The sequence below is a fragment of the Furipterus horrens genome, unplaced genomic scaffold, assembly GCF_987537825.1.
Source record: "Furipterus horrens unplaced genomic scaffold, mFurHor1.1.pri manual_scaffold_9, whole genome shotgun sequence".
In the NCBI taxonomy this organism is placed as follows: Eukaryota; Metazoa; Chordata; class Mammalia; order Chiroptera; family Furipteridae; genus Furipterus; species Furipterus horrens.
In genome coordinates this window covers 32772351-32794375 of record NW_028327179.1, presented here as the reverse complement: position 1 = coordinate 32794375, position 22025 = coordinate 32772351, and the positions used below count along the sequence as shown (strand labels likewise).

The 22025-nt window shown below is 44.2% G+C and overlaps 1 protein-coding gene and 1 pseudogene across 3 annotated transcripts in view; one reads left to right on the top strand and one right to left on the bottom strand.

The window, feature by feature from the left end:
• The window catches only part of GATAD1 (GATA zinc finger domain containing 1), a 484957-nt gene that overhangs the window by 421654 nt on the left and 41278 nt on the right, over positions 1-22025 (top strand). The gene's annotated exons all lie outside the window — the stretch shown is intronic.
• Positions 2145-4749, bottom strand: LOC150001549 (perilipin-2 pseudogene; annotated as a pseudogene). The gene is made up of 3 exons (XR_016513050.1): positions 4669-4749; positions 3849-3936; positions 2145-3758 (listed from the first exon to the last, which is right to left on the bottom strand). The product of XR_016513050.1 is annotated as a perilipin-2 pseudogene (transcript).

Below are 22025 nucleotides of genomic sequence, written 5' to 3'. Positions count from 1 at the left end.
CTACTCATCATTTTCTAGTGGGGTCTAAGATAATTCACCTTGTTTCTCACTGAATTGGAGATATTCCATTAAGTGTAATAACAAGTGGAGTGATGGGAAATATACTCCTTATGAAAACTGATCTCCCAACTCTAAAACTACTTACTAAAACCAAAGAGAAAAGGCAGCAGATAGCTGAACCAGATCCCTCAAGTAGGGATTAATAGCATTCTCTTATTCTAAAGCTTTAAATCCGTTGGGGAATGACACAGCTGAAGAAATTCACGTCATCTTTAGAAGACAGCTATGGGCCTTCACACTTATTAGTGCCAGAAGCATTCGCTTGCTGCAGGTAGCTAAATAACTGTTTCTTTGACACAGTTCATTACACATTTTCCCTCAGTTAACCTATCCACTCATCGTTTATTTTCTAATCACTACATTTAGTGAGTCTCCACAGAATGTCAACTATGACATCCCGTGGTTAGTGGAAGTCCATTCACATTTACCCGACGCCGAGCCCTCATTTTTGGTTTGCGATATTTCCTTAGACCTAGTGTGGTAATGCACACAGACTGTCCTCAAGAAGAGGCAACAGGTGTGAAGCCACAGTGCGACTATCCCAAGGCTGAAAGGGCGGGAGAGTGCGTCGGGGGGAGCCAGCATCCTGCGACACCTTTCAGGACGAAGTTCCAATTCTAAGAAAAGAAAACTCCATCTTACCTTTGAAGTCTTAAGTGTTGTATTCTGCTTTCGTGTCTTACCTCTCTTCGAAGACAGCGCTTTTCGCACCATCCACAGGGTCTCCCAAAGAACAGCCCAGCCCATTCTGGCCCCCCTTTCACTGAGGCTTGATGAATCAAATTCTCTCAAGCTCCATTATGGAAGGCGGTCGAATCTGCAAGGCTGACTTAAAATGGTGCTTAACATCCCTTCAGGTTTTGCAACTTGAAACCTATAAAACCCTGTTTTTCCAAATCAGTGAAGTCCTGCATTACTTTATCACTTACCTGGGCATCCAAATGCTGCTGTTTGCCTACTCCCAGATCCAGATGTAGAGGGTGCTGGATTTAGTCCATTCTCAGTATCAGCAGAGAGCTATAAGAAAGGGCACATAAGAAAGTACCTGCTGAAAAATTCTCAAGTACCTTTCTATATATGTACTTCAGAGCCAAATTAAAAATTTAAAGTATGTACTTAAAAACGTGACATGTTTAACATAGAAAAATGCCCACAATAGGAATACAGACAGAAAAAAGTACACCAGCCTCAAAGATTAAGAGTTAATGGCTGATGAATTACGGTTTTAATTTTAGTTATGCTTTTAAATTTTTCCTAGCCCTGGCTAGTGTGGCTCGGTGGATTGAGTGCCGGCCTGAAAACCAAATGGTCGCCGGTTCGATTCCCGGTCAGGGCACGTGCCTGGATTGTGGGCCACATCCCCGGGTAGGGGCATTGTAAGAGGCAACTGACCAATCTCTCTCTTGCACATTGATGTTCCTCTCCCTTCCCCTCTTGCTAAAAAAAGTAAACAAAACCTTTAAAATTTTTTGTTTTCTAAATTTCAATGAATACATACTAAAATGAGAAAAATAATTTTTAATAACACATTTCAGTATCTATAGGCCGACCTACATGTTTTCTTAAAGATTTTATTTATTTTCTTTTAGAGAGAGAGGAACGGAGGGAGAAAGAGAGGGAGAGAAACATCCATACCAGCCAGGGCTTGACAGAAAATTTTAAGTTTGCTTTCCAAATTGAAAGTAAAATTCTTGCAAAAAAAGCAATAGATAAGAAAGACACTTCCATTCAGCAAACTTTCAGGTACTCACCAAAGCTGTTTTAGGTGATGTGTTTAGACTTTTCAGTTCATTTACCCTATTCCTCTACTGATTTTTTTTTTTCCTGTAATGAATTTTATTGAATACACCAAAGACAATCCTTTATGAAAAAAACAAAATACAAAAAACTAAATTTGTATAAGCATGCATGTGTGACAAACCAGTGATCAGGCCTGCTGAGACCAAACCGGGGCAGACCCAGTTCAGACAACAGCCCACATGAAGGTGCTTTTATTCAATGCAAACAGACAGCAACAGTGGCAACAGAATGAGACCACAAATGCGCAACGTAACATTTTGTGACCTCTGACTAGGCTCTGACCAGTCTATCATTCTTTTCTTACCAGCCACATAAGACAAAGAACTCATCTGTTAATGTCAGAAACTTTAAAGATCTTAGTCCAGTTGGAAACAACTACAATGAAGAGACCTTTTTTCTAGCCAGCTATTTCCCCAATTCCAAGTTGTCTAGCAGGTTAATTTCAACATAATAGAAGGTGTCATCTGGCTGCACCATGCACTGGTGAAAGGGACAGGATTAATGTGGTTTGTGCTCAAGCTGCTGGGCCTCCTGACTGGTTGTGTCCTTCTCTGCACCTCGATCCTCAGTTTTCTTAGACTCGGTTATCTGAGGATAAAAGGGACCTACCAGCCAGGTGAGGCGTGTGTTGTTAACAAGATAATCCATCACATCATCTAAAGACTCTTTCATTTTCTGCAGCTGCCCCTTGCTAGAAGTAAGGAAGCCGTCAGACACTTCTTTAAAGGACGCAGCATTGCAGAACATGGAGTAGATGTCTCCAGCCATCACCCCCAAGTGACTGGCCTGATCTTGGATATTCTGTGGTAACCCCTGGATGTTGGACAGGAGAGTGGAGGACGTGGTCTGCAGCTGCTGAGTCAGGTTTCGGGCAATAGCAAGAGTACGTGACTCAATGTGCTCGGCACAGTGTGATTCATCAGTATCATCGTAGCCAATGCTTCTCTTCCACTCCACCCAGGACAGGTAGAGCTTGTCCTGAGCACCCTGAATTCTCTGGTTGGCACTATGCACATTCTCCCTGGCAAATTCAATCAGGTTAACAGTGGAATGAAGCTGAGAAATGGTCTCTTGGCTTTTCTGCTTAGCTTCTTTCACTCTGCTGAGAGCCTGCTGGTAGGCACATGAGCGGAGCTTGGTAGACAGAGACCCCAGCCTAATATAATAACTTGGCTTCTGGAGAGTGTCAAATCCTTCGACTTTTTCTGCTTCTTTTTCTAGTTCTTCCTCAGTGAGAGGGAGGTATTGGTCTACCAGCAGCTCTGATGTGGTGAGTGCATTTTCTACTCCACTGCTCACCAGCTGCATCATCCGACTCCCCATGACTGTGTTAATACTGCCATTGACCACAGACTTGGTCTTCTCTACCCTGCCAGTCATTGCTCCTTTAGTCTTGTCCATCACCCCAGTGATCATGCTGGCCACAGAATCCTTGGCCCGGGTCACAGTTGTTGTCACAGCATCCTTTGCCCCAGTCACTGCTCCTTTAGTCTTGTCCATCACCCCAGTGATTGTGCTGGCCACAGAACCTTTGGCCCCGGTCACAGTCATCGTCACAGCACCTTTGGCATTGGCAACAACCTGATTTGTTGGCTGGTTCAGAATAGGCAGTCTCTCCTCAATCCTGTCCAGCCCCCTACAGGCATAGGTATTGGCAACAGCAATTTGTGGCTCTAGCTTCTGGATGATGGGCAGAGCGCTCATTACAGCCAGCGACGTGATGGTCTTCACACCCTTCTCCGCGATCTCACACACAGACTTCAAATAAGGATACTGATCCTTTGTAGTGACATAGGCCGAGGACACGAGGTCATATGTGGAGCTGACCAACGGTAGGTTGGCCACCCTAGTCACCACACTCGGCTGTGGATCAACTGCAGCTGATACCATTTTTCTTCCTGGAGAGAGAAGAAATCGATTGACAGCAGCTCAGAGGGGAAGATCCGGTAGCCCTACACGCCGAGCTCTAGCAACACTTTATCACTTACCTGGGGACCCAAATGCTGCTGTTTGCCTACTCCCAGATCCAGATGTAGAGGGTGCTGGATTTAGTCCATTCTCTGTATCATCAGAGAGCTATAAGAAAGGGCACATAAAAAAGTACCTGCTGAAAAATTCTCAAGTACCTTTCTATATATGTACTTTAGAGCCAAATTAAAAATTTAAAGTATTTACTTAAAAACGTGACATGTTTAACATAGAAAAATGCCCACAATAGGAATACAGACAGAAAAAAGTACACCAACCTCAAAGATTAAGAGTTAATGGCTGATGAATTACGGTTTTAATTTTAGTTATGCTTTTAAATTTTTCCTAGCCCTGGCTAGTGTGGCTCGGTGGATTGAGTGCCGGCCTGAAAACCAAATGGTCGCCGGTTCGATTCCCGGTCAGGGCACGTGCCTGGATTGTGGGCCACATCCCCGGGTAGGGGCATTGTAAGAGGCAACTGACCAATCTCTCTCTTGCACATTGATGTTCCTCTCCCTTCCCCTCTCGCTAAAAAGTAAACAAAACCTTTAAAATTTTTTGTTTTCTAAATTTCAATGAATACATACTAAAATGAGAAAAATAATTTTTAATAACACATTTCAGTATCTATAGGCCGACCTACATGTTTTCTTAAAGATTTTATTTATTTTCTTTTAGAGAGAGAGGAACGGAGGGAGAAAGAGAGGGAGAGAAACATCCATACCAGCCAGGGCTTGACAGAAAATTTTAAGTTTGCTTTCCAAATTGAAAGTAAAATTCTTGCAAAAAAAGCAATAGATAAGAAAGACACTTCCCTTCAGCAAACTTTCAGGTACTCACCAAAGCTGTTTTAGGTGATGTGTTTAGACTTTTCAGTTCATTTACCCTGTTCCTCCACTGATTTCTTAACCGTTGGGTGGAATTTAGCTGGAGAGAGAAGACAGAAAAATAACGAGTCAATATCGAGTGTTTATTTTCATCTCTCAAACAACTTCACATCTTTGCCAAAATTACAGAAAGTTTATGAAACATTTTTACGGCCCATCGCTTGTAAAGTTCGCATTGACCCGCCCCTGTTTGCCAAAGATATTCCAGCTCTAGTCCCCTCTGCCTGTTCTCCAGCTCCTTGAATCACCCGGTTCAGAAGCACAAGTACCTGGCGGCACACAGTTAGTTGTATTTGGGTGGGAGAAGAGCGAGTGTGCCAGTTAAAACGCATGATCATGACTGTAGACAACAACAAAAGAGTTTGTCATTTCCTTTAGCACAAACTTCCTCAAGCTGAGCTTTTTAATTTTTGATATTTGACATGTGAGAATGTTAATCTATAGAATCGACTGCTTTGTTTAACTTTGTTTTTCTAACATTCATCACAGTGTCTGCACCTAAGAGATGCTCTCTAAGTGTTTGCCAACTGATGAAAGGGTTTGATTTCCGGGACCGATTGTTGGGAGAGTTCGTAATGAAATAGTGACATTCCTAGTTACTACGGTCAAAGTACATTATCACCATTTTGGATAACCAATCAATTTCCAATAAAGTAATTTAGAAAATAAAAATAGCCTTGTCTTGAAAATAACTGTAGCCCTCACCCACTTTACCAAAACAAGCAAGCCTCTAAATATGGAGAAGATAGTAATTCACAGCTAATCTGTTATTGAGGTAGATGAATAGGAAACAAACTTACATAACGTTGTAAGTTGTTGCTGGCTAAGCAGTTATGGTATTCAAGTCTCAGCTCCTCTGGTGAAATGTCAGTGAAACCTGAAGGGAGAAATCAATTGGAATCTTTAAAATAAATGCCAATATTTTTGATAGAATAGTAAAGCTAAAGGGGCGAGACAAGAAAGTGCACTAATGTTGATATTAGAAAATTTTCATAATCATAAGGAAAAAATTAGAATAAAATGTAGTTGGTTATTATCTTTGAAGGGGAAATTCTTTTTCTAAATATAAATGGAGAGGAAGAACTAACAGAAAAAGAAAGTTGACTACGTATACATTCAAATTTCTATGTAGAAAAATACTCTCTATGTCAAACTATAATAAGCAAAATTAAAACGCAGATGATAAGCTGGGAAAACCAGAATGGCGACATGACAGGAGAAGAACTAATGTTAACATATTAAGAGTTCTTACAAATCACTGAGAAGAATAAGTTAATATGAGCAAAAACAACAAACAGCCAACTCACAAAAATTTCAAATAGCCAATAAATAAGGGAAGTAAAAAAGTTCAATTTAAAAATACAACTGAAAATTAAGATAAAAGCCTTTACTTATCAGACTGGCAAAAATTAAAAGTGAATATTATTTATTGGCCTTAAGAATTTGGCGAAGCTCGGTGGGACTGAGCATTGGCCTGCGAACCAAGTGTTGCTGGTTGGATTCCCACTCAGGGCACATGACTAGGTTGCACGTCAGGTCCCCAGTTGGGGGCGCGAGTGAGAGGCAACCACACAGTGATGTTTCTCTCCCTCTCTTTCTCCAAAAGTAAATAAATAAACAAACAAACAAAGAAATAATTAAAAAAAAAAAAAAAAAAAGAATTTGGTTAAGTGGCTCTGACCAGCGTGGCTCAGCTTGTCGGGCATTGTCCCACAGAGTGAAAGGTCGCCAGTTCGATTCCCAATCGGGGAACATGCCTGGACTACAGGCCTGGTCCCCAGTTGGGGCATGTGTGAGAGGCAGCCAATTGACATTTCTCTCACACATTGATGTTTCCCTCTTCTATCCGCCCACCCCCCCAAAAAATCAATACAAGAAATCTTTTAATAAAATAAAAGAAAAAATGTGGTGAAGTGGACAGTCTCCTAAACTGCCATTGAGGGGACTAAAAATGTACAACTCTTACAGGAGGAAAATTGTCATTAAGCATCAATTGCCACAGAAATGTTCACACCTTCTGATCTTAATAGCATTGCTAGGATTTAACCTCAGGAAATAATCAGATGCATTGAGTCTGTTGCAATATACCGCCTGGGTGTAGTAGAGGACGAAAACCTGTTCTCGCACAGATATGTAGCTGGAAAAGAATGATGTTAACGGCCTTTTCAGATAGTTTGGAATATTCTTCTTTGACGTCACACCAGAACTTGACAGGTGGTAGTTTCTAAAAGTTTAGCTCCAATGTCGACTCAAACTTTTTGTACTATCACATTCAATTCACTGGATAATTTTGCACTTCGAATGGACTTTTTAGGTATGTATAATTTTGCAACGTTACAGATTAAATATTTGGAAAATACTGGTTCACTGAGTTATCGAGAACTCCCAAACACGGCCAAATGGTCTTTTACAATATCAAAATATTCATATTTGTTAATGTCACTATCCATCTCATCAGAAGAGACTTTATGTATCGAGAAGTTATCAAGCTCACATGAGAAAAAAATTTCTCCATCATCTAATATTCACTTGAAAGCTTGCATTTTATCATTGTCAGTTGTTCTCTATGAAGTAACGGGCTCCCTTCATTTATTTTTAAAGAAAACGTCACCAAATACTTAAGTCAAAATAACCGTAGTTGCCACTTATTCTTTCATTAGCCATTGTTCTGTGGGGGAAAAAAGTGGCTGGTTCAGCTCCCAAGTCAAACGAGCACACCAGGACTTTCCCTTCCAATACCCATCGCACTTGAGTTCATGTGGCAGAAACAACTTTGTGTGTGCTTCCCATTTGGTCACACAGTATAGTAAAAAAGGTTTGCACTCAGAGGTCAAGATCTCATGAAATTAAAAACTTCTACCATTTCATTTCGGACATAATCTTAAGCCAAAATGACATTAATCTTTTTCATTGACTACTGTTAGACTTTGTGACTACGGTTTATTGTTTCTAGCTTGATTTACACTAAGATATAAGGGGCTTTACTCATCGATTTTTTTGCTTCAACTGTGCAAATGTCAACACAGTGAAAATGGCAACTCGTGCATTAGGATTATTATGAAAAGATTTTTGAACTCGTACAGCTCCTGCAAGGGGCTCAGGAACAGGGTTGCCAAATTGAGCAAATAATAATACAGGATGCCCAGTTCAATTTGAATTTCAGACACACACACTTGTAGTATAAATATGTCACCAATGTTACATGGGTTATTCATATGCTAAAACATTATTCTTTGTTTACCTAAAATTGAAGCTTCACTGGGCACCCCATATTTTATCCGGCAACCCAACCAACATAGGGATCTACGTCCCACACTTGGGAGGAACTGCTTTAGGGCATTCGACAGGCATTAGGTTCAATGCTGAACTGATTTGACAAGGCTAATACGTCTTTATTTTCTTTACAGAAAAATCACCAGCTGGAGTTCTCTTATTTCCTTGTTTTACTTATTGTCTCCTTCCCTCAAGAACATAAGCGTCATAAGGGAGGGATCTTGCCTATCTTGCTCACCAACATATCCCCAGCACTTACAATAGGGCCTGGCACTAAAGAAATTCGGTGAGGAGTACCGAAGCAACTGAGGAGCGGTGTGATGCAAATGCTTGCAGAGAATGAGCAGGCAGAGCTGACACAGAGTACAGATGCCAGAGTTCTGAGGGAGTGCAAGGACTGTCATCCGCTAGGAGCCTGCTATTCACTCAGGACCAGCCAGGTGGGCTTAGCAGTGTGGCAGTTTAGGTTGCAGCCCAGAAGGAGCTTTAGAAACTCTAGACAAAAGAAAATGGGAAGGGAAGGAGTAATTCTACAGAAGTGTTATCCCTGCAGCCCAGCTAAAGCTCCTGACCTTCAAACATTATCTCCAGGATAGGCCTTCACATGCTTTATGAAAAACAACTACCCTTAAAAGGAAAGACAGGGAAGAAAGAGCAAGCAGAATCAGACAGCTAAGGCCTTCGTGGCAGGCAGGATATGACTCTTCTATTCACCGCAGGCAGCCAAGAGGTTCTGAAGGGGTACCTATGGAGAGCCAAGAGAGTAGAGCCTCTGCTTGGGCTTACAGAATTAGAACTGTGGTGGGTCCTGATGTTACTATTTTCTCATGAGAACCACATATCTTAAAAGAACTATACCTTTCAACCTCAATCTCCGAATCATGAAGTTCTGCTGCAATGCTCAGGCACTTTAAAGAATGTCCAACCTCTCCTAACTACAGCTAAGTTCGTGGTTCATTTCTTTATCTGGCAGGGTCTCGCTTTTAGAGAATGAGAGTTGTAAAACGTAGTTTAAAAATGTACAATTTCTCAGTTACCTGAAACGCTAGATACGTTTCCCCCTGGTGAATAAACGGAGAACGGCCACTGACCAGAGGACTCCCAAACGGCCACATCTTTTCCCATTTCGTCCCTGACAAAGAAAAAGAAAATAGTTTTCATCTGCTTATTAAAATTTATCTTTTTCTCATTTTCAATGATTGAAATGTTAAATTGTAGTAAATATATAATTTTAGGTTTCTCGTTATGTTTTCTCAAGTGTCCTTTAAAGCAGAAGTTACAGAACTATAAACTACATTTCATGTGATAGATACAATATTAAAGAAGTTCATAATTTTGCTTTTGCAGTACACGGAACCATTCGCTAATTCATTTCATTGAGAACAACTGTGTCATACATATATTAAAGAACTAAGATATAATAAAATACACAACACAACTTTAATGGTTTTTGTTCATTACCATCCACATCAATGAGTATTTAACTGGGAAAGACAGGAAGCACTCCGTAATACAGAAACATCACATTTTTAGAGAACATTATGTCTAATTCTCACATTTTGCAAACGGGTGAAGAGACCCACAGCCATGCAGTTCATTGGTTGGCAAAGCTGTGGATAGTATCTGCTCTAAACTAAATCCCCTCCTATGCCGTCCAGAATGCTATGATTAATAAAATCACAGATACTACAGAGAATCTATACTCAATTTAGGGTTTCTGTAACATCAAATATAGGAAGAACGGGTTCATTTGTTTCTTTTCTTCTTTTGAAACGTCAGTAGTATATGGTACATGGCTCAAAATGTTTACTACTGACCGACTTCTAACTTATGGAAGTAAAAGACCAACAAATACCTATATTGATGTTCTGTCCTAGAAGCCAGGAGCCGAGGGAAGTTACAGAGAGCCAGGCACCGTTTTGGTACCAGTCACAAATTCTACTACAGATGTTCTCGAGAAATGATAAGGAATTTACTCTACAATAACGAAGGGAACCAAATGAAACCAATTTGAATGAGGCAAATGAAGTAAAAGTTTTAGAAAGAAAAATAGGAGATGATATGTGACCTCTAAGATCACAAGTTGCTTTAAATTACCTCATCCTTTTTAAAGGTCTCATAACTTACAACAGATTTAATTAAGCAGGACTACCTTACAAAGCTATTCACAATACAGCGTTATCAACACAGTGGAAAAAGCACACTGAGCTCTGAGAAGACACTGTACTGATACGGAAAGATGACGCATTTTTAAGCGAAATAAGATCTAGTACGATATGTATTACACCCATTATATTACGTGTATATATGCGCGCAAAACGTGGTTACCTCTGAGGGATAGGATCACGGGTACTTTCTGCTCATTCCGATTTTTAGGTAATGTATTACTTCTTTTCGAAAAGCAAGCGAATGGGTAACTTTTCTGAGGGCTTTCACTTACAGGAATTCGTTTTCGTCTTTCGGTGCGTAAGAGCTGGGTGAAGAAGCAAATGGGTTCTGAGGTGCTCCAAATGCCCTGTTCCCGTCAGTTGAAGCTCCGGAATCGGAAGAACCGGAAGATGACTTCCCTTGCTCTCGGCTGCCCGCGCACCCTGTAGATTGGGACAAGCTGGATGCTTTGATACTACTGGAGTATCTCTGGCTCGTGCCATTGCGCCCACGTCTGGCACGACCTGGAATAAACAATAAAACAAAACAATTTTACCGGCAATTCATCTTTTAAACCTCTGAAAACATCATTATATTTTGCTTATGCCATACACACATTATGCAAAGATCCAGCACTTCCACTTACGGAAAGTCACAAAACTCTTCATTCTGACTTACATAGTTCAGTGTAATATCAACAGATCGCATAATGGCCTAACTGCATTTCTGTTTAACAAGATTGAGGGGACTGTTAGCTCTAGAAAAATAATGATGTGTTGCTAAGTTCAGCTGACATAGGCTTATTAAGTGAATAACTGCTTGATGGCGGAGTGGATGGAAGGCATATATCCTAAATCATGAATTCCTTCAGGATCAAAAGCTCTCTTTCTCAGTCTTGGCTTTCCCACTGGGCCCGATATAGTAATAACCTCTGAAAGATGGGGAGTGTATGAAAAAGTCTGTTGAGCATAAACAATTAGATTCCACCTTCTGTCCTTGAATAGATGCTGAAATCTATTTCAGTCTTCCCTTTCGGAAAACTCATACCCATGGATCTTTCAGGGGGAGATTATAAAGGGAATTCACATGTGAATAATGCATTTGAGTTTCTCTATTACGAGCATATTACTAATGTTTCATAACCACCAAAATGAGCCAACAAGACTATCCTTTCTGTCTCCAGTTATCACTTGAACTGTCTCAACTACTCATCATTTTCTAGTGGGGTCTAAGATAATTCACCTTGTTTCTCACTGAATTGGAGATATTCCATTAAGTGTAATAACAAGTGGAGTGATGGGAAATATACTCCTTATGAAAACTGATCTCCCAACTCTAAAACTACTTACTAAAACCAAAGAGAAAAGGCAGCAGATAGCTGAACCAGATCCCTCAAGTAGGGATTAATGGCATTCTCTTATTCTAAAGCTTTAAATCCGTTGGGGAATGACACAGCTGAAGAAATTCAAGTCATCTTTTGAAGACAGCTTTGGACCTTCACACTTATTAGTGCCAGAAGCATTCACTTGCTGCAGGTAGCTAAATAACTGTTTCTTTGACACAGTTCATTACACATTTTCCCTCAATTAACCTATCCACTCTTCGCTTATTTTCTAATCACTACATTTAGAGAGTCTCCACAGAATGTCAACTATGACATCCCGTGGTTAGTGGAAGTCCATTCACATTTACGCGACCCCGAGCCCTCATTTTTGGTTTGGGATATTTCATTAGACCTATTGTGGTAATGCACACAGACTGTCCTCAAGAAGAGGCAACAGGTGTGAAAGCCACGATGCGACTATCCCAAGGCTGAAAGGGCGGGAGAGTGCGTCGGGGGGAGCCAGCATCCTGCGACACCTTTCAGGACGAAGTTCCAATTCTAAGAAAAGAAAAATACATCTTACCTTTGAAGTCTTGTGTTGTATTGTGTTTTCGTGTCTTACCTTTCTTCGAAGACAGCGCTTTTCGCACCATCCGTAACTGATTTAATGAAATATTCTGAACCCTTCGGAAAGGGCTTAGGCCCGGGGAGCAAGTCGACGTGCCCTTCCACGCCCCGTTCCCTCGGTGCCCAGAGGTCTTCATTGGGTATCCTATCCTCCCAATTTTACCCCAAATTTTAGGAACATGTGCGTCTGAGCAATGGCTCTGTACGCTTTTACTATATTTCCAAAGAAGTTCGCGACTTCCCCAGAATTAGGAGCCCTGACTCGGACCCTGGTTGCTAGCCTCTCCCTGGAAGCAACGTTGAGTAAAAATTATATTTGAGTCAAGGGCCAAAAAAACAACTACTCATAGGAGTGTACAAAAGCAAGGCGGCGTCTGGGTCGCCCTACAGCAAGTCTCCCAACCACTGCCACTCACAGACACTGTAGCTTTGACACGTTAAGTTCTACCTGAAACTCGTTGCTTGGCAACACCAGAACCAAGCCCCTTCTGCCTTTGTTCGCTCATCAGACACCAGCCCAGTGCCTCACACGCAGGAGAAAATGGCAGAAGGAGACCGTGGGCTGGGCTGTGCCCAGCCCCTTTCGGGACGCCCATTAACTACCGGCTTTCTTGACAGGGAAACAAATCCAAATCAACTCACTGTCCACTGAGCAGATAAATGTCCTACGGTCTTCTCTGATACCCAAATGCAACATAATTAGTCCACCAATTATGCAGGAAACAGGGAGCCCAGAAAGCCAGCCACTAAGTTAACTTACTTCGCCTGTGGCACATTATTTGAAATATTGCAGGAAGAAGAATGGGTGAGGATTAGACATCCCATGACTGAACTGTGATGAACCACCATGATGCTTTCACCAGCATGAGCGAGAGCAGGGTCTTCCTGGCTTCTGTCATTCCTGTCATTGAATGCCATAAATGTAATTGACCCCCCAAATCAATGCAATCAGCAGACTCTTGTATATCAGTTCCACCTTCTAAATTTGGTAAGGAGGCCAGCTGGTGTCTCTTCTGCTTCAAACATTACTTAGTAATTTTGCTTCAAGTTTCCTTGTGCACTGCTTTCGTCTAAATCGCTTGCTTAAATGGGATTTAGGGAGCTGTGCTGAAATAAAGTGCTACTGTCACAGGATAAAGGATAAATAATGTACACACATCTAGGGAAAAAATTAGGTTTTGGAGAACCAAAATAATCAGAAGGTTAGGGTGTATGAGTATAACTTGCAGGCCATTCTTGCTTCTGTTTCGAGGCTGCTGCTGGTAAAACGGAGTCTCTAAAACAATTACGTTTACTAATGCCAATAGTACAGCATTTACAAAGTCCTTTAGAAGCAATGCTGAAGTTATAAGTTCATTCAGTTTATCAAGTGCCAGTAAAGGAATGTTTTTTTTTTTTCTAAAAGATCAGCAAATGTTGTGGTCTGAGGGAAGACTGTATTCCAAAGTGGGCTGGGAGTTTCACTGGGGACCCCTGTGGAACTAAGAATGGTGATGGAGAGGGTGGGGATCCCATCCAAAAGGGGCTGGAGAGAGAATATTTCAGTTTCTTTTCACCCTGTGCTGGTCGTGGGGGGCAGGGAGGAGGAGGAAGAGGAGGAGGAGGAGGAGGAAGGCCTCTGTTGTAAGGGTTAAAAATGGGATTGGTGTTTTACTATGGCACAACTGAGCATGTGAAGGCGAAAGAGAAAAATAAAATTTCTGCCAGGCCAAGGGAGAGAGAGCTTGTTTACCAGCAATAAAACAAGGATGGGAAATGTTATTGGGTATTAAGTCAAGATCTGGACCATGTTAGAGCTAAGTTCTAGGACTTCAAAACTGAGGCTAGCCCAGAGACAATTGTAAAGTGATATAAAAAAAAAAAAAAAAAAAAACAAATCAGACACCAGAAGCAGAAAGGACATAGGACATACTTCTGAGAGATGCTGCAGTTTGTCTGAAGTGCAGATTCATGGCTTCAGGGTGATGGGTTGGCAGGATAAGGGCATTGTGGGAGAGGCAAGACCACCACAAAGCCAGAGGACTGAGACAAGGACTGAGGAGCCAGGCATTGGCCTGGGGTAACATCACCTCTTTGAGGGTAGAGGTTGTGGGCTGTGGAAGTAGCTTTCTTCGTGGCCTGAGTTATAGTGGCCCTTAGACAATAGCAAGAGAAGGGCAATTGGAAACGGCAAGGTTTTTACCAGTTCTGCACTGTTGTGGTGAAAGCGGAAGCTACAGGCAGAAGAGGTTAGGGGACAGGTGCCCCTGTCCCCAGGAGATCCAGAGAAATTAGTAGGCAAGTGGGGCCTCCATGGACATCTGAAGCTTTCCCCCTAATTTAGGGGAAGTTTCATAGAGCCTCTCTAGTGACAGGTGGACTGCATTGGGTGAACAGAAGACAATGAAGAAAAAGTCTAGACATTGCAGCCTCCAGTCCCCTCCCCACTCCTCTTCCTCAAAGCAGTCACAGGGATATTCAATGTGACATGTTGGTGGTGAGATGGAAAGTTCCTTAAAAACACAAAAGGCACAATTCAGCAGTCATGTGCTCGTTGAGGTTGGTAAAGAAAGAACTGTGTGTGGGTGTGTGGTGGGCAAGGTCCAAAAAAGGGCATCCTGCACCGGTTGTGTTAGTAAATCGCTGGGGAAACCTGAATGACCGTCAGCAAAGGAGAGGTTAGGTAAATTACGATACATTGGTACAATGGAATACTACACAGCTGTTAAAAGGAGGTAGCTCTTTGAATCAGTTTGGTCAGGATATCAGAAGAGGCTTTGCGTATTCCGTGACTGATCCAGGATGGGTACGCAGCCCCGATCAGAGCCAGTGAGAGGCTGTGAGAAATGCTATTACAAACAATACTATGTAGTTTTATACTGGTCTCTTTCTTCCAAATGCAACAGTTTCTCATATACAGGGGTGGGCAAAAGTAGGCTAACACTAATAGTAAGTAATACAATAATAAACAAACAAGAATGAACTCTTTCTCGTACTCCCAACTGTAATCCTCCTTTTGCGCACCCCTGTGTTCATGTACAGTCATCCGGTGGATCTTGTTAAAATGCAGTCTATGATTCAGTAGGTCTGAAACGGGGCCTGAGGGTCTGCGTTTGTATTCAGCTCACAGGTGGCGTTGCCGCTGCTGGTCCCACGACCACACTTTGAAGAGCGAGGGTTCTGCGGAGGAGCGGAGCTGCTAGGCTGTAAGGGTGTGCATCTTTGACGTTGCTAGATGTTGCCAGATGGCTCTCTTACATGCTCACACCAACCCACACTCCTAGCAACAGCTCACAAGTCTCTACATTATAACTTCAATGTCTGTTATTGTTGGATTTTAATTTTTGCCCATTTAATAGGCATCAAGTGGTATCTTGTTATATTAATCAGCCTTTCATGAGTACTATTGCAGTTTCTTCTTCAATAATAATTATCAACATAAACTAATATTTGGGGCAAGTAAAATGTCTCATATACCCATTTCATTCTTTAAAGCATCCTTCTTGGAAGATTCCCTCATATTTGCAAGGCTTTCAACTCTTCCTTTTTAAAGTGCGTGCTGGAAATAAAAGTGGAAAAGGCAGAACTGAAAGGATGGCCCTGGAAGGGAGCAGAGCGAAGCAGCTACCACGAGCCAGCGGGAAGAACGTCTGCTCTTGTTTCTGCACTCTTCCCTAGCTGAGTGAGGGAGAAGGAGCCGGAAGCTTAGGGGCAGAGGGGTAAGAGCTCTGTATCTTTCTTGAGTACTTCTGGATTCCTAGGGGAATGAATTTCACTTAAGTCAAGAATTCTGCCCAAATTAAGTCTTTGCCATCTAAAATGGTTACGCTCTATCCTATTATGCTTTATCCCACAAATTACATGTGTATAAGGAAAAATGGGAGCTACATGTGTTACAATGGTAATGCATGTGTATTGTAGAAAACGCTGATAAGCAAAAACAAACAAACAACTCCAAACCCATAATCTAGTTCTAGATTTTGGTTTCCTCACTTAGAAAATGAGGATCATGATAGTACCTAAGTCAGTGTTGTGAAGATTAAAGTAGTAATAGATGTAAAGCGGTAAGTCATTGTCTGACGCAGAGCCAAAGCTCATTCAAACTGGAGCTATTGGAGGTGATATCAGCGAGGTGCAAGAATAAAGAATAGGAAACCCTCAACCCTCCTTTCCCCATGGACACTTGGATTTAATAGCAATATATGGACCAACTGCCTCTGTGAAAAATCTGGAACCCAGTTAAGAGGTGCTTATACTCCAGGCTAACGCAAAACCAAACCCATCACAGCCTGGCAGGAAAACTCGTGGTTCTCTCTCTCCAGAGCCCCTCTCCCTGGCTCCGTGTGGTGCGACTGTGGGAAACACCCAATCCCCGTCTTCTCCCTGCGGAGGAATGTACATCCAACATTCCGACTTTTAGGTAGGCTGCCCAGCTGGGTGGGTATCAATCTGGCCTGAATCTAACTAAGTACTGCCAAGAACCAGGAGCCAGGTTGGGAGCTTGGTCTCGGTGAACAAAAGCAAGCCACGTGCACGAGAATCTGCAGTACCACAGACAGGCACTAGCTGGGTCTCCAGGACCATGGCACACGGTAACAGCAGCGGCGCCACGGTACAAATCGCAAAACCTATTCCATTAGGATAGTCCACACACGCCCAGGCAGGACTCATCCCCAGCGTAGGTTTGAGAGGTCTCCAGAATCTCCAGCAGGGCTGAATAGAGAATGTCATCCCTGTATGAAACGGGATTGCAAAGTCTGGGAGACATGGCTGATTTTTCAAATGCTGTAATCTCAATAAAAGATAACAAAACGTACAAACAAGCAAAGATGACCCATTTAAATCTCCTGAAACCGGCCCTAAAGCAAGAGACATATGAGTTGCCAGACCAAGAATTCAAAATAGCCATCATAAGGATGGTTAATGAATTAAAAAGAGTACAGACAACTAAACACAATTAGAAAAACAATACATGACCAAAATAAGAATATCAATAAAGAGACAGAAACTATAAAGAAGAACCAAACAGAAATTCTGAAATGAAAACAACAATAACTGAACTAAAAAATTCACTAGAAGGACTCAATATCAAATCTGACTAGGAAGAAGATTCAGTGAACTCAAATATAGTACTTCCAAGTACCTGAGGCAGAGGAACAAGCAAAATGACTGAAGAAAAATGAAGACAACTAAGGAATTTGTGAGACACCATCAAGCCGAACAACATATGTACTACAGAAGGGTGAGGAGGAGGAGGAGGAGGAGGAGGCAGAGGAAGAAGAGAGAGCCTAATTGATAAAATAATGGCCAAAAGCTTCCCAATATCTGAGAATAGTAGTGGATATACAAATTCGTGAAACTCAAAAACTCCTAGGATACATCTATAATCCATAAATCTCACTGCTGAGTATACGTGCAAAAGAATTCAAAGCAGGCCCTGGTTGGTGCGGCTCAGTGGACTAAGCACTGGTCTGTGAACCGAAAGGTCACCAGTTCGATTCCCAGTCAGGGCACACGCCTAGGTTGTGACCCAGGTCCCCAGTTGGGGCTGTGCAAAAGGCAACCGATTGCTGTTTCTCTCATACATCAATGTTTCCCTCCCTCTCTTTCTCCCTCCCTTCCCTTCTCTCTAAAAGTAAATAAAATCTAAAAAAAAAAAAAGAAAGAAAATTCAAAGCAGGATCCCCAAAAGATATCTGCACACCCATGTTCATTATAGCATTAGCCAAGAGGTAGAAGCAACCCAAACTCCATCAACAGATGAATGGATATAGAAAAGGTGGTATATACACACAATGGAATATTATGCGACCTTAAAAAAGGAAATCCTGTTACATCCTACCACATGAATGAACCTTGAGAACATCATAAGTGAAATATGCCAGTCACAAAAGGACAACTACTGTATGATTAAACTCATATGAGGCATATAAGACTGGGTGGTTCAGTTGGTTGGGCCTGTTTTTGCAAACCGAAGGGTCGTTAGTTCGATTCCCAGTCAGGGCACATGCCTGGACTGTGGGTTGAGCCCCCAGTCAGGGTGCCTATGAAGAGCAGTTGATCAATGTCTCTCTCTCACATTGCGGTCCCTCCCTTCCCCTTCTCTAAAAATAAGATAACATAATCAGAACAGGCGGGTGCTGCCGGCCAGGGCGCTCAAGGAATCACCGCCGGAGCAGGGGGGTCCGCAACCCCGGCGCCACCCTGCATCTCAGGGCCCCGAACCCCCGGCTCCCCTGTATGGTCCTCGCTCGTCCCCCAGCACCTGCGCACCACGCGTCCGGGTCCCACGTCCGGGCCGAGCGGAGGCCAGAGCGCAGCTAGCCCGTCTTCCCAGGCAGGAGCGAACGCATCCCCCGAGCGGAGGGCCGAGACGCTGGTCCGTCCCGCGCGTTCCGTCCCGCCACGACGCCCCCCACCGCGGCTCACCGCGGCTCACCGGTACCGGGGGACAGGGCCGCCCAGGGCCCCGGGGCGCAGCGCGCAGAGTGTCCGCCCGCCCCGCGCCTTCGGGCTCCCGCACCACGCACTCCGCGCCCCTCGGCGCACGCCGCCCGGACCCCGCAGCGGGGAGCCGCTCCTCCCGCGGGCAACGTCGTGGCCCCGCCGCAGCCCCGCAGTCCGCCCGCGGCCCCGACACGGCGCCGGCCCCGGCCCGGGGCTCGCCGCCCGCCCGCTGCGGCCTGGTCCCGCCGGGGGCCCGCGCGCGCCCGCTGCCGCAGCCGGAGACGCCGGAGGCCCGGGACGCCCAGGACGACCAGGCCGGAGGGGACGCCGGGACGCTCGGCCACCTCAAGCCCGCTCGCTCACTTTCCACATGTTGCTGCCTTCAGGGCGGGCGGGCGAGTGAGCGGCGCCGAGCAGGCCCCGGATGGCACCCCAGCCAACGGGCGACGCCGGAGACGCGGGAGGCACGGGACGCCCGGGACGGAGGGGACGCCGGGCCGCTCGGCCACCTCAGGCCCGCCCCGCTCACCTCCGCCATGCTGCTGCCTTCAGGGCGGGCGGACGAGCGAGCGAGCGGCGCCGAGCAGGCCCCGGATGGCGCCCCAGCCAATGGACGCCGCCTTCACCGCCGCGTGTCTGAACGCGCACTGCTACGCCGCGCGCCGAGCACCGACCAGCCCCGCCACGGGCCTTCGGGCGCCCGCACCCCGCCCTCCGCGCCCCTCGGCGCCCTCCGCCCGGACCCCGCAGCCGGGAGCCGCTCCTCCCGCGGGCACCGTCGTGGCCACGCCGCCGCCCCGCAGTCCGCCCGCGGCCCCGACTCGGCGCCGGCCCCGGCCCGGGGCTCGCCGCCCGCCCGCTGCGGCCTGGTCCCGCCGGGGGCCCGCGCGCGCCCGCTGCCGCAGCCGGAGACGCGAGAGGCCCGGGACGCCCAGGAAGACCAGGCCGGAGGGGACGCCGGGACGCTCGGCCACCTCCCGCCGGCCCCGCTCACCTTCCACATGTTGCTGCCTTCAGGGCGGGCGAGCGAGCGGCTCCGAGCAGGCCCCGGATGGCCCCCCAGCCGATGGCCGCCGCCGGAGACGCGGGAGGCACGGGACGCCCGGGACGGAGGGGACGCCGGGCCGCTCGGCCATCTCCCGCCGGCCCCGCTCACCTCCGCCATGCTGCTGCCTTCAGGGCGGGCGGACGAGCGAGCGAGCGGCGCCGAGCAGGCCCCGGATGGCGCCCCAGCCAATGGCCGCCGCCTTCTCCGCCGCGGGCCTGACCGCGCCCTGCTCCGCCCCGCGCCGCGCCCTCTCCGCCACGCCCCGAGCCCCGCCCCCGACCTCTGGGCTCTTTCTGTCCAAGCCATTAGGATAGAAAAGAGAAACCAGTTTTAAAGTGAACCCCACAGACCAATTTTTTCAATACTATTTAAATTAAATTACTTATTCTGTGACAATATTAACTTAGTATTTCCAGTATTTCCTGTTTGTGAAATGCTTTTATAGTTTACAGACTTAATCCTGTCTTGTAATACTATAATCAAGAGAGGTAGAATTATATCAATTTAATATATAAAAAAATAAAATAAGAAATTATAAGATTTTTAAAACTCAGATTTGAGATTAAAACTTGTGTTTTCAACTTCCAACCAGAATTATTTTTATTATATAGCTATAATTAAAACTATATAGAGTTTAGAAAAAATGTTTTGGTTTTTTCACCTTCTACACAGAAATTATTCTCAGAATAGTAAATATATAATAATTTTCAAAAGAGAAAAATTTAATTTGATTTCAATTTGGTATGAAAATATTTCACTCCCAGTAATCTTTATTTTTGATATATTAAAAGGAAACACAGGTTTATGTGTTCTCTGAGATGCTGAAGCAGTAAGCATTTATTTTCAGCTTATATTAGGATTCCTTGGCAAGTGGTTGCTAATGACAAATGTTTACCAATTCCCATGCTTAGAGGAAGGATTCCTTTGAGGGGCAGAATTTAAGTTGTCTCTGTAGAGAAACTGACCTTTGCAAAATGCTTTATCTAAAGTTGATTATAAGAAGCTAGACCTGTTGGCAAAATAAATAAACAAGCTTTAAATAGTGACAAGAAATTCACCAGAAAGCACGGGCAAATCAGAGCAAACTGTATATTGAACGCCAAAGAAATCTCATATTGCTGAAGAAATCAATGGGTGAGGTAAATATGAATGAAATATGACATACATTATGAGACAGAGACCCATTCATATATGGCTCTTTTCCTTCATAGTCCAATGGTTCCTTGATCCTGTTGAGCAGAAATCTATTTAGTTTGTAAAAAATGCTAATTTCTAGGCTTCTCTCATGCTTTAATTTTGACCTAGTGTGGTCTCTGAGACCACACTTTTAACATATACCATTTCAGACTCTAAGGATACTAAGTTTAAGAATAGCTGCTCTAGCCCTGACTGGAGTGGCTCAGTGGGTTGAGTGTCGGCCTGTGAACTGAAAGGTCACTGGTTTGATTCCCAGTCAGGGCACATGGCTAGGTTGTGGGCCAGGTCTCCAGCTGGGGGCCTGTGAGAGGCAACCAGTTGGTTCTCTCACATATTGATGTTTCTATCCCTTTCTTTGTCCCTCCCTTCTACTCTATCTAAAAATGAATAAATAAAATCTTTTAAAAAATTAAAAAGCCTTCATTAAAAATAAAAAAAAGAATAGCTGCTCTAGCTTTGGCTTAAATTTTCTCCTAATAATTTTTGTATTTTAGGGGTAGGTTCTCAGTTGGGAAAACAGAGACATAAGGCATTGTGGTTCTTGGGGCTGTGGTTGGGGGAGGAACGCACACTGGGAACATAGAAGATAGTTTCACTAAATGGGGAAGTAGAATTAGGCAGTGTTGGCTTGGAGGGAGTTTGGACACCGAGGGGGGAAAAAAATGATTAAATAATGCCTGGGTCAGTACTAACCACATTTATTCCTCTCAAGCATTAGAATCAAGCTCTGGCTATCCTAAGCCAAAAAAGCAATTTTACTGGAACCTTACAAAATTCATGATAGCCTGGAGAATTTGATTTGAAAAATTGGGAAAAACCAAGTCTGCTCTGGAAGGTTAGTTAATGTATGACAATGTTTATGTAGCAATAAGAGGCTGGTCCAGTCTGCCACTTCAGAGAATACCGACTCTAACTAGTGAATGACATCATCAAGATTCAGTCTCAGGAGCCACAATGTCAACTGGCCATTTCCATGTTATATGTTATCTCCTGTCTATGCAGATATGGAATGAGAAACACCCTCCCCTTTGATATTTATGGAGCTGGGCATTACCTTTCATAAACAATACATAGAAAGGGAATTTTAACAACAGGGAGATAAGATACTAATAGGAAGTAGGAACTTGGGTGCCAACAACAACAGCAACAAAAACAATGTCAGACATCTGCTATGGGCTCCATCAAGGGTGGTCATTGGGTTGACCTATATTCCTTTCAGCTGAGTTTAATAATGATTGATGGTAGAGGATATTTTCCCTGCCTCTTT